The sequence below is a fragment of the Neofelis nebulosa genome, chromosome 2 (genome assembly GCF_028018385.1).
Source record: "Neofelis nebulosa isolate mNeoNeb1 chromosome 2, mNeoNeb1.pri, whole genome shotgun sequence".
Lineage (NCBI taxonomy): Eukaryota > Metazoa > Chordata > Mammalia > Carnivora > Felidae > Neofelis > Neofelis nebulosa.
Window position 1 is genome coordinate 90,224,408 of NC_080783.1, and position 14,007 is coordinate 90,238,414.

Consider the following 14,007-nt stretch of genomic DNA (forward strand, 5'->3'; position numbering starts at 1 on the left):
GTATCCAGAAATTAAAAAAAAAAAGGATTTCGTTTGCCAATAGAATAGCATGTTGAGAATTAATATCTGCCCCAAGGAAAATGGCTTCTCCTATAAAGTTATTTTTTTAATATAATATATCTCTCTTTATGAGAACAGAACAAGAATCTAAAAGTACATGTTTCTCAAAAGAGAGTAACATTAAAGGAGTAGTTTATTTACAAATGCAAAACAAAAATGGGCTTCACTTACAAAAACTTCATGAAAATCTATGGAATATGTTGAATGATCTGTCCTGATGTTTGTTTATTTTTCTACCAAAATATTGTATAAACACATTAACACAAATATACTTCTACTTTTGCTGCCAAGGTCTTACCCATCCAGATGATAGTCCATTGGCTTAAAGGAATAAAAGAAATGTAATGCTGAATGTCACCTAAGCACATATAGCTTTTGTAACTTTCTTTCTTGATGAGCCCTAAATCTTATGGTTTAGTAGACCCAGAGGATCTGGAGAAGAGGATCCAATATGATTCTGATACTAGTATAGCAAGCATTCAACCTACTGTTTTTTTTAAATAATTTTTTTAACATTTATTGATTTTTGAGAGACATGGAGAGAAAGAGCATGAATAGGAGAGGAGCAGAGAGAGGGAGACACAGAATCCAAAGAAGGCTGCAGGCTCTGAGCTGTCAGCATAGAGCCCTACGTGGGGCTCAAACCCACGAACCACAAAATCATGACCTGAGCCAAAGTCAGATGCTTAACTGACTGAGCCATCCAGGCACCCCTAAAACTATTTGGTTTTAAGCCAAATATTATGACATTAATATGTATCATACCACAAAAAAAATCAAAGAAGCAAATTTCTCTTGCAGCGGACTCTTATTCTTCAACAAAGATCAAATTCCTGAGCTCCTGAAAGAAAGAAATTACACTGTCTGAATCTCACAACCTTAGAATTTGCCTCAGCTGTTCCATTAGTAGCATGAAGACTGGAGAGAATGTGAGGTTCAAGAAACTTCAATATTTCTTTCCTTGAAAGTGGTATTGGTGGGATATAATTGATGCTACCCACATAAAAGATATTAGCGCTAAGGGTATAGAATGGGGCGAAGGCTGCATTTCAGAGATTTGGAGAATAAAATTGACAGGAGTTGATAATCATTTGAATGTGGCAAGTGAAGAGAGGGAGGAGATGTTTGTATGTAACTCTGGTTTCCACCTTGAATTAGTGGGGAAGTCACAATTGATATAGGGAATACCAGATGAAGAACAAGCTTTGAGAACATTATCTTGACTTCAGTGTTGGATTTGTTAAATTTAATGGGCCTAGAATTATCTATGCTGAAAATATTTAAGTGACAGTTCAAAGTTTGGCCAGCATTTAGAAAGTGTGTTGAAGATCACAGTTCTAGAGATATTATCTGATCAGTTCTACCTCTAAAATATATCTTGGGTCAGTCCATTTTTCCCCATCCCCATTGCCAGTGTCCTTGTCTTGCTCACCATCGCAATTGCCATTCTGGTTACAACTGTAGACAGTCTCCAACTTCTGTCCATAACTCTGTAAATTGTGTTCCATAGAACCTCCAGAGTAATATGCTTTAAGAATAGGATTGTTTCACTTCTCTGCTTAAAAGCACTAGATTGCATTAAATCAAAATTCACACTTCTTGCTATATCTTTAAAGACCTTGCAAAATCTGTTCCATGGGATTTAAGATCGTTCCTGTGTGATTCTTGAGACTTAAGTCTAACTGGTCTTTTAGTTCTTCAAGTTTTCTACCTTAGATTTGTCATATACGATTTCCTCTGCCTGGAGGATCTTTTCCTACCCCACCCTGTTTTCCCTTGTCAATATTTTTCTTATCCTTCATTTCTCTGTTTAAACATTACTTCTAGAGAATGGTCTGAACAACCCAGTTCCTCACATTCTTCACCAATATGCCACAACTCAGCACCATAACTGTTTTCTTGGCATTGGCACAATGTGTAATTTTTTTTAAATTTATTTTCTGATTTGGATATAACTTGTCCACTAGACTATGTGGTTGATGAGAGCAGGGACCACAGCTGATTTGTGCCCAGCAGACATATAGACTGAATTCCCATACTCCCCTGTTGCCCAAGTCTGTTCTGTTTTGTGCCTGCTGACCTGAAATGATTGTTAACAACACCTTCTGACACTCTCATAAGTGTCTTAGTTTGGATGATAAATTACGTGCCAGCTCATCAGGTATACTAGACAATAAATATTTGCTGCATAAATGAACAAATGGGAGGCTCTAATATATATGTTAAAAAATGTATGGAAAAAAGAGGAGAATTTGAAGTGCTGCCCTATGGCTCACTGACAGTATAAGATATAAAGAGTATGAAAAGTTCTAGTGGAAACTGAATGTTTGTGTGTATATGTGAGTGTTTTTGCGTGCGTGTAGTGTGTGTATTAGCTCTTTATGAATTCATGAAACCTGTAGATGGAATCGTCCATAGAGATACCTAAAATTACAGTCTCTCAAAATGTTTTTTAAAATTTCTGTTTAGTTTACCATTGGTAACTAAACATTATATCTTAATTTTTTTTTTTTTTTTACTGGTATAAAGATTTCTTTGTGTCTAACTTTTCTTCTCTTGAAACTAAGGTCTATTACTGCTGTTCTGATAGTTGGTAGATAGTAGTTGGAAATGGAAAGGAACCATATCCCTATAATCTTCTATTTTACTGAAATCTGTAATCAAAATAGTATTTATCTTAATTAATGGGCCCATTCTTTTCATTTTTAAATCATTAGAAAATTAATAGAAAAATAATAACTGAAATTTAATAAATGTCATTTAAGCTTTTTCTTCATAATTATTTCTTTAAATACTGATTTTTAAGGATCTAAAACTTCAGTCAGAATATTTAGATATTTAATATATAAGAGATAACATCTGGAATTTATTTTAAATATTTTAATTTTAAATATGTATCTTTTGCTATATTTTGACATTGAGAACTGCTATTACTTTATATTATTTTGAAATTATTCAGTTATTCACTCAGAAAGATATTGTGTCCATTGGTCATATAAACTTATATGAATATAGTTTTGAAAAATATATTTCTCTAAAATATTTAGCATATTTAGACATTTAGATTTTAGAACCTTTTTAAAGAAAGCACTTACAGGCAGAATTTTAAAAATAACTTTGCAGGCTGTTAATGGATGTAACATGTTTTGATTTATAATCTCAGAATTTTCACTTCTTTTAAATGCAAAGAAAAATTAGAAAATTATTTCAGTTAATTATAACACATTTTTCCATTAGTATTCAAAGTATCAGGTTTCATTTATCCAGAGCAGAAAACTGACTGAATACCTCTATTTATCTAGAAGATATCAAGAAATACCAAGAAAGTAGTGATTCAATGTGTATGTATTTGTGTATATTTGTATATTGACAGATACATATGTATGTGTAGGTATGTCTGTATACCTCAAACACACACACACACACACACACACACACACACACACACACATGCATACATCTTTCACATCCATCCATGCATCATGCACATGTCTTTCGCACACATTTATACATACACATATTGTGTGTGTGTGTGTGTGTGCATGTGTGTGTTTGCTCATGCACATTTACATATATGTGTGTATATATATCCAGGAATAGTGTTGAAAATTTTAATTTTATTTCAAACAAAAACAACATAGAAAATTAAGCAAAGTAAATTATAAAATACAAATAGTTACTTTGTGTTTCACATTAAAAATAATGAAGTTTATGTTTTGTTAATATTAAAAAATACTATCTCTGTATGTGAATAGTATTTATTGATGAATAGGGCCTGGAAGAGAGGAGATAGATGGGTATAAAAAAGTACATGGGCTTTGGCAACAACAGATCTGACTCTGAATCTAGGTTTTGCCACTTGTGTACTCTCAAAAAAGTTATTTGCCTCTCTGCCCTCAGTTTCTCCATCTGCTAAACTAAAATTATGTATTTATGTGATGTACCAACAGAAACACATTGTTAAACAATGAAAAATGTGATTTCCATACTCAGCTTTTAAGCATGTGGGTGTCAGATTCATCCATCATGTTCTTAAAGGATGTTCACAGACCCAAGTGCTTTCAGAGTAGGAATGATTATTGGCATGGTCTCAAAATCTTGTCCTGTGGGAACTAGCAAGATTTATCCTGGGGAATGAAACAATGCATAACTCCATCTTACAACCGTGAGATCATGACCTGAGCTGAAATCAAGAGTTTAATGTTTAGCTGACTGAGCCACCCAGGTGCCCTTCACATCTTCTTTATCCATTCATCTGTTGATGGACACTTGGTCTGTTTCCAAATCTTGACTATTATAAATAATGCTGCAATAAACAGAGGAATGCTATTAAAAAGAGAGAGAGAGAAAAAAAATAACACATGAAAGCTAGCTTTAAATATAAAGAGCTGACATTTTCTCTGTTAGTCTGTTTGGTAGGTGGAATTATGAATCTTGAACACCATATAAAGTAAGTAGGTATGATTATATTGCAAGTATCACCCAGGTAGAGAAGAGATGTGACCATGCTTCCATTCCTTCCTGGAGATTTCTGTTAGGGGATTCTTGATAGCTATGGGCTTGAAGGAAAGATCAAGTTCAGTTCTGTGGGAATTTTTGGAACAAACAACTATGACTTCTGGATTTGGAGTGAATTTTTGTGCTGGGGGCGGGGTCATGAATTAATGTTAAACAGTTTTTAAACATTCACCAAAAATGCATTTCCTGGATTGAATCTGATATGAGAAGAATGAATTTATGCCTCCATCACAGATTTTTCAATTATTTTTTTTTGCATCTCCAAGAGACAGATATAATTTCCAATTTTGCAGGTTAGTAACTAAGTTCTTTCGTTGTTATTTTGTTTTCATTTTCATAAGTTTATTTCATAAATTTAAATCTGCAATCCAGCTGGACTTGGAGAGGAGTAAGGAAAATATGGAACCCATAGAACTGCATCAAGAACACAAAGATTATAGGATATTTCAAGTAGATGGGGGTGAAGAGGTGCTCTCCTGAGCTACAGAAGGAATGGTCTGGTAGGTAAGATAAAACACAAGTCAAATTTATTAGATTTGTCCACAGTCAGCAATGGTGATCTTCTTCGTGGTCTTGACATTCCTGGACCCAAAGCATTCCATGGCTTCCACAATATTCATGCCTCTTTCACCTTACCAAAGACCACATGTTTTTCATCCAATCACTTAATCTTGGCAGTGCAGATGAAAAACTGGGAACCATTTGTTTTGGGTCCAAAATTTGCTATGGACAAGATGCCAGGATCCATCTGTTTCAAGATGAAATTCTTATCAAATTTCTCCTCATAGATGGACTTGCCACCAGGGCCATTATGGCATGTGAAGTCACTCTGGCACATAATTGCAGAATAATCCTGTAAAAGCAGGGATCTTTATAACCAAATCCTTTCTCCCTACTGCTCAGAGCACAAAAGTTCTTGCTATCTTTGGAACTTTGTCAGCAAACAGCTGGAAAGAGACACGGCCCAAGGGCTCGCTGTCCACAGAGATACTGAAAAACATGGTGGAGGTGACTATGGTGGGGTGGTGGGTGTAGCACCCAAGCGGCAGTGTCTGCAAGGCCTATACTAAGTTCTATATCAAGTCATATATCTCAAGATTACAACTAGAACTTGAAAGCAAATTGTCTCCATGTCTCTAAGCTTATGCACAATTATTAAATCCAAGTATGGATTTATAGGGAGCCAGTGTATGTGAGTGTATGCTTTTCTGCAGAAGTAATATTCAGTCCTGCTGAATCCAATAATCTGGTCCTATGATTAGACATAGGCAAATGAAATAGAAAGTAGAGAGAAATATTTCTAGGTTGCTAAGAAAAGCATTCTGGAAATAATTTGCTTTGGTTTCTATTTGGTTAGAAATGAAATCAGAATTGAATTGACTTAAAGAGAAAATAGTAAGTAGATCAATAGAGAGGTCACAATGATACCAAATAACGTTTTTGTTAGAAATAAATGTGCAGCAAAAGTGGAAATCCAGGAGGTAATTATGAGGAAGATTTTATGTTTAACACCTTAGATAGGAAGCAGTTCTTAAATATTTCAGTGGTTTTTTAAAACCAACGAAGTTTATAATTAGATTAGAAAACAAAGGACAAACAATGAATACTTATCTTGAGTGGCTGCTTTAGAATCTCTATAAACATTCAAACACCTAATTCATTGTGGCAAAGGACATGGGGTCATATACTAGATCAGAGCAGTTTGTACAGTGCAGCCCTGTGTTTGATCAAAATGAAATGACTAATGCTCTTATGTGGCCTTTTGAAAATAAAAAGTTAGCACAAAGCCATAATAATGGCTTTTATTTTAATAATCTTATAGTAATGATTTAATCTGCCTAATATGGGAAGATATGAGTAAAAACGACAGGACTCTTACACCTTCATATACAATCAATATCCTCTCATGGGAATGTGGGTTATTGGCCGCTTATGTAACTGAGGGTGAACATTAGTGCCCTGGCACTCAGTTTTGTGACCAGTTATATCATTTTAAGCTCAGATGCTTTTGAAATAAGTAATAGCAGAAGAGCAAACAGCTGGGGTATCAGCATGCAGAGAGAAAAGGAGCAAAGCTGCAAAATGAATTTACAAATGTTACCGGAGGAACTGAAAATTCTGGGAAGTCCGAGATCCAATGTACTTTAGTAAATACCAGCTATATGAAAAATGTCTACAAAGTACACAACATTATTTTGGACTTACATCTACCACCTCCCACCTCTTAACCTTTCTCCCTTTCTCTTGACATACTAGATAAAACTGTTGACTAATATGATTCACAATCTCTCTGAGGTCATGGAACCTCAGAACACAAAATGGAACACACAATGTATTATGTCCTAATGTGCACAGTATCTGTGAACATTGCACATTGAAACTATGATCATGTATATTCATTAATAAGTAGGTAGCAAAATTGTGTGATTTTGATAAATTTCTCTGTGAGAAGATGAGACACCGGGATTACTGTATTTTTTGCAAAAGAGAAGCACATTGTTTTCTTTTTCACTTTAACCAAGCAGGAGGGTTTCTAAGGCCTCACTAGGTTACCTTTGTTCACATTAGCTTGCCATTGTGTTTTTTAAATTCACATTTTAATAGCAGTCATATAAATAATGCAGTAACTGCCAGCAATCAGATTACATTCTTATTCTGTCATTTAAGCAACATGCATTATAATAATAAAATAACTTTTATACATGTTTATTCTGTTCTTCAAAGCAGGATTTCTTCTACATCTTTCTTAGTGCCTTATGAAGAAGAGGTGGTCAGTATATCTTTTTTTAATCGATGGGAGAATATGAACAATGAAGTAAAGCCAGAGAGCAACTTTTGTGATTTGGCCACCTTAATGGCACAAGATTTTAAGAAAAAATGTTCAGAGAGGAAAAGGTTTGTAATATTATCTAATATAATGCCAGCATGGAGAAAAGGTAGGACATCCCGAATGTATATATTTTTCCTTTCTGCTAAATTAAGATAGATAACACTAAGTATGTACATATTTAGTCAACATAAAACGGAAGCACTCATAGCCACATTTTTATAAGATGGAATATAAAATAAAAAACTTACTTCATACATATGTATACATACATATACACACACAAATATATATATACCTACACACACACACATATCTATATGACACATAAAGAGGATATACCCTAAATATTCAGGAAATACTTTTAATTCCTTTTCCATGTGAGATATACTGGTGGTGGATTTTCTTTCTCTCTGATATTACCAGGTACTGAAGATTCAGGTTTCTCTTCCACATTACCACAATCCACAGGATCATCCAGGACCCTGTCTTTCTTTACTTTAGGGCCTGGAAGTATCATGGGACATTGAAGTTAGATGCCCATGTGGGCAGTTCAGATAAGATTCACCAAAATCTCAGAGCACACATTCCACTTCTCTGGATGATGCATGGTTGCCAGTCAGTAGGATCAGCTGAACAGATGAAGTAGTGATTCAGTACAGGCAACATCGGATGGCAAGGGAAGGTCTATAGGTGTTAGCCCTGCTTTCAAAAGGCTTTTTGATACCGAGAAGAAATGGCAAAGGAAGTGGGTGGAGGGTATTCTCAATGTGGACTCTCTGGTCCATCTAAATAGACAGACCTTATCTCCAGCTCCAGAAACCTCTGTTAAGGTGTAGGTCACTCACCTCCTTTGCAAGAATCAATAACACTTATTAGATCATCTAGGGAGTTTAGCTAATTTATTTATTTTCAGTCATCTTTCAAATCTCGTGTTCTGACATCAAGTTAATTTGCTACATTGTTCTTTTTTAAAAATTTTTTTTTTCCAACGTTTTTTATTTTTATTTTTGGGACAGAGAGAGACAGAGCATGAACGGGGGAGGGGCAGAGAGAGAGGGAGACACAGAATTGGAAACAGGCTCCAGGCTCCGAGCCATCAGCCCAGAGCCTGACGCAGGGCTCGAACTCACGGACCGCGAGATCGTGACCTGGCTGAAGTCGGACGCTTAACCGACTGTGCCACCCAGGCGCCCCGCTACATTGTTCTTGATTCTTGATTTTTTTTTCAAGAAAATGTAGTTTATCCAATTTCTTAGTTTTGGCTTTTAGAAATATTTCAAATGTAAACTTCAAAGTTTATTTTTAAAAGTAAAAACTAAGCATTAAAATAGTATTTACTCATGAATTTTTTCAAGTTTTTATTTAAATTCTTTTTTTGAATCTTTTTAATGTTTATTTATTTTTGAGACAGAGAGAGAGAGAGCGTGCACAAGGGAGGGGCAGAGAGAGGGAGACACAGAATCCGAAGCAGGCTTGAGGCTCCGAGCGGTCAGCACAGAGCCCAACTCGGGGCTCGAACTCACGGACCTTGAGATCATGACCTGAGCCAAAGTCAGATGCCTAATGGACTCAGCCACATGGGCGCCCCTTTGTTTAAATTCTAGTTAACATCCAGTTCAGTATCAGTTTCAGGTGTAGAATTTAGTGACTTATCACTTACATACAATGCTCATCAAAACAAGTGACCTCATTAACTCATCACTTATTTAACCCATCCTTGCCTACCTCCCCTCTAGTAACCCTGTTTGTTCTCTGTAGTTAAAAGTCGGTCTCCTGGTTTGTCTCTCTTTCTTTCTTTTTTTGCCCATATGTTCATCTGTTTTGTTTCTTAAATTCCACATATGAGTGAAATCATATGGTATTTATCTTTTCTGAGTTATTTTGCTTAGCGTAATACTCTTTGGCTCCATCCATGTTGCCATATGTATGCCTTTGACAGAGAGAAAGTCAGTTACAAGGAAGTAAAGACATAATAATATTTTATGTGTAACCTCACATAGGCACCATGCTTGTGCTGGAAATTCAATGCAGAATAGGACACTGAAGTTCCCCGCCCTCAAGAGCTTCTAGTCTAGTAAAACAGAGGACATGGGCTAAGATTTAAGAGTATTTTTTATTGGGTGGGGGGCGCCAGGGTGGCTCAGTCAATTAAGCATCTGACTTCTGTCCAGATCATCATCTCGTGGTTTGTGAATTCAAGCCCCAAGCGGGGCTCTGTGCTGACAACTCAGCCTGGAGCCTGTTTCTGACTCTCTGTCTCCCTGTCTCTCTGCCCCTACCTGCTCATTCTCTGTCTCTCTCAAAAATAAAGATAAACATTAAAAAATAATTTTTTGTGATCCCTAAAATATTTTGAGAGAGAGAATAAAATCACCATAATGTCACTAGGTCCAGCTGTGATATTTACCATAGAAGTTAATAGAGTTTAATGGCTACTTAGAAAACTAGAAAGTTTTATTCTGATTAGCTCATCCTTTGACATCCAGATGTTAAAAGAGTTTTATTCTCTTTTAAAGGGAATCATAAAGACACCTAAAAGGAAAACATTTTTTATTCAAAAAAAATCTGTCTTTAGATTTCTGCCACATTAAGAACTTTTTTTTTTAATTGCCATTGGTTATTAAGAATAAAGCCTTGATGAACTTATGAAATCTTGGGAAGGCTAATTTGCCTCTCTACTATCAGTCATTGTTCCAAGATTTAAATTTCATAAAAAGAACAGCCGTCTGCAAAACTCTTTGCTACTTAGATTACAGAGTTTTAGTATCCACTTGAGCACTGCAATTTGTGGATAGCATAGATGACAAATTGTAATTTTGTCTTTTCTGTGAAGTTTTACACTGAAGACTCTTGAATGGTTTAAAGTGTCACATTAAAACAGTCTTGGCAAGTGTGAATGCATAACTATATATTTATATACTGCATTAACAAAAAGAGTAGCATCAAATACAAGTTCCATCCATAACATGTGGCTAATAATTCTTGGTCAGCAAAAATAAAAGATAGTGTTTAGAAAATGTGTGGAACGTTTTTTTTTTCATTAATTAATTATTTTATTCATACAACAGATACTTAGTAAATTTCTATATTGTGTCAGTCTCTCTCTTATGGGACCTGGCGGTAAAGCAATGTATAACTTCCTGCTGTATTGAAGCTCACATTATAGTGCAGGAGACAGATAATAAACTGAATTAAATACGTTCATCAAATTGTTACAAATTTTTTGAAGCAAAAGACACAAGACAAAGGAACGATCTATACAGAGTAAATGGTAATATTTTAAACATAGTGGTCAGTGAAGTATTCTTGAAGGATGTAACATCTGAGCAGAAGTCTCCAGGGTATGAGGAGAGCTGAGGAATGAGTGTTCAAGAAAGAGGGATGGCCTTAAGTGCAAAGGCCCTGAGATCGAAGAATGCTTGAGAAACCAAAATAAAGCAAGAAAACCAACAGAGCTGGAAAGAGCAAGGGGGAAGTAAGAGTTGATTAGGTCAGAATGATTACTGGAGGCCATACCATCCTGGATCTTGCCATCATAGGAAGGGCTTTATGTTTATTCTAAATAAAATTAGAAGCTTCTGTAGGGTTTGGGGAAGTATGAAATCATTTGACCTTGTTTTAGATTATTCTGCTTTCTAGACTAAGGAAAAGGAAAGTAGAATTGCTATACTACTTTTTAGAATTACTGTAGCTCAGGGTATCACCCTGCATAAATTTAAGAATGCAATAAGCACTGTGCAAATACTGAAATAAGAAAGAATTTTCTTTCAAATTTGTTTATCAAAATGAGGCTCATGAGCTATTAGTGCCATTTAACTAAACCAGCATAATTATTTATGAACAGTGAGCCTAGTATTTGTATTATACCAGAAGTTCTAGAGAAAGATTCCTTAGGATCCTGCGGTGTCTCAAAAATGTTCCACCGTGGCCAAAAAATACAAGATCAAAAATGATTATTTTAGTAAATAATTATTAAAGTTGCAATTCATAATATTTTCCTCTAAGATGTTTCGGACAATAATAAGGAATGATCAGGAGAAAACTTAAGAGTTTATTTTTCCTTATTGGGGAAGATATTTAGATTCAAAACACCTAATCAAAGGATATAGTATACTTTGACATATATAGGGGCGCCTGGTTGGCTCAGATGGTTGAGCGTCCGGCTTTGGCTCAGGTCATGATCTCACAGCTCATGAGTTCGAGCCCCGCATCAGGCTCTGTACTGACAGCTTGGAGCCTGGAGCCTGTTTCAGATTCTGTGTCTCCCTCTCTCTCTGCCCCAACCTACTCGCATTCTGTCTCTGTCTCTCTCAAAAATAAAATAAAAACATTATTTTTTTAATATATGATTATTTTATCATAGAATTTCATCTTTTCATACTTCACCAGGTGCCACTCTCCATTGAAGATAACCACACATTAAATCATCATTCATGGGGTTTAAATCCCAGCCTTACCCTTCAATTACCTGACCTGTGGATGGCTCCTCATCCTTAAATTGGAGATAACAATTCCACCTACTTACATGTGGTCATGACAGTAAAGTGAGTTAGAGCATGTCCCTCCAGAAATGCTAGCCCATGCTTATAACCACTAGGCACATCACAGTGCTTTATAGAGAATTAATATGATTCACTTTGTAGTCTGAATTCTGTTGTATTTACATTAGAGCATGACACACAATATAATTACAAACAAAGTGAAAGGAAAATAAAACTGTCTTTGAGACATTCAGGAAGATTCACTATCAGCTCTGAGATATTGTAACTGTAATGTATAGCAAACTTCTTTTGAAGTCTTTTAAAATTATAAACTCATGTTTGAATACATCACTCCACATATGAGGCAGGTATCTGTGGCTGCATTTAAGACTTCTTGTCCAGAAGAGTAAGCCAAATGCTAATGTTTAATTTTTAATTTTTTTAAGTTTATTCATTTTGAGAGAGAGAAAAAGAGCACAAGTGGGGGGCAAGGAGAGAGAGAGAGAGAGAGAGAGAGAGAGAGTGGAGGGGGGAGAAAGAGAAAGAGAGAGAGAGAATGAATCCCAAGCAGGCTCTGTACCACTGACACAGAGCCTAATGTGGGGCTCAAACCCACAAGCACAAGATCATGACCTGAGCTGAAGTTGGACACTTAACCAACTAAGCCACCTATGTTTCCCCACATGCTAATGTTTTGATCATAAATAACTGAGGATTAACATTAGAAGTTTTGTGTTGGATGATTTTTGTAAGCACTCTTTCAGTATGGTCAAATTTTACTGGATCTTAGATTGATATATTTAATTGGATTTTTAGAAGGTCCCAGTGTCAAAGGGTTGCTGGGATTTACACTTTTAATAAAACCCCTACCGGGTCATCCAACAGCAGCTAAATGGTGAAGAAGAGGAAGCAAAACCAGGTCTGTCTTCTCTGTGAGGCTGCAGCAGTTGCTGGTGTCTAGGAAGGTCTACAGCAGTGGCACCTGTTGGATCTGCACTCAATTGCCAGTGAGAAGGAGAACTGAAATGATAGAAAACAAATTGAGGAAAAGATTTGGATTCCAAAATAACCTCATGCAGAAGCAGAAGTGCTTTTGAACTAAAGATATAGCTTGAAAGCAACTTGGCATGTTTAACAGCTTACATCATCTTTTTATGTATGGGAAGTTCTGAAGAAAAATTGTATTAGTTCTGAAGAAAAATGTCTAAACACATTCAAGTCCAGAATCAGAAGTTACATACTCCCAAGACCTCCTCTTGATGTGGGCCATTGGAAGGAGATTTAGAGTTATTGAAATTACCATTTATGTTGACAGAACAGTGGGAGATAAACCACAAAGTTAAAGAACTCATTTCAGGCTGGAACACTCATCCATCGTCTCTTTAACAGCAATTTGTCCCTCACTACTTTCTTTCCAGAACATCATTTCTTTGTATCTGTTCTTAGAGCCTCGGTGCCACTGGATACCAAATTAGCTTCAATTCTGTCCCTAAGATGATCTCTGGTCACTCTCATATCTACTTTACCTCTCTAATAGGAATTCTGTAACTTTACAGTTGTTTCTGAGGAAAATTCCACTTTTTAATCCAAAGCCATTATTAAATAAAAGAAGCTGTTTGTGAGCCAGATCCAAAGTTGAGTTCTTATTTTTCCACAAGACTTTTGGTTCTGTTCATTCCTTGGATTATTTTCTCAACCAAGTGGCTTTAGATTTCAGCAAGCAATATCAGAGTCATGTTGAGTCTTTTCCACCAAATTAATAAAATGGTTTTTGTCTAGAATGCTGAAGAGAAGTAGGCTGTGTTTATAGCTAATATATTAATTCCCAGACTTCAAGGAACTTTAGCTTCTTAAGCTGAACTCATTAGAAAAATAATGTACAATGTTGTTTGTTTTACAGTAATTATTTCTAATCGAACACATAATTAATGATATTTCCAGTTAACTTTCTTTAGAGAATTTTATGTATAAGAGCATTATTACAGGGGCATCTGGGTGGCTCAGTTGGTTAAGTGTCTGACTTTGGCTCAGGTCATGATCTCATGGTTTGTAAGTTTGAGTCCCACGTTGGGCTCTATGCTAACAGCTCAGAGCCTGGAACCTGCTTCCAACTCTGTG

General features: G+C 35.8%; 1 protein-coding gene and 1 pseudogene across 4 annotated transcripts in view; one reads left to right on the forward strand and one right to left on the reverse strand.

Annotated features, from left to right (window-relative positions):
* The window catches only part of LRP1B (LDL receptor related protein 1B), a 1,890,044-nt gene that overhangs the window by 1,484,687 nt on the left and 391,350 nt on the right, over positions 1-14,007 (forward strand). The window lies entirely within an intron of this gene.
* On the reverse strand, positions 5,042-5,579 carry LOC131503752 (peptidyl-prolyl cis-trans isomerase A-like; annotated as a pseudogene).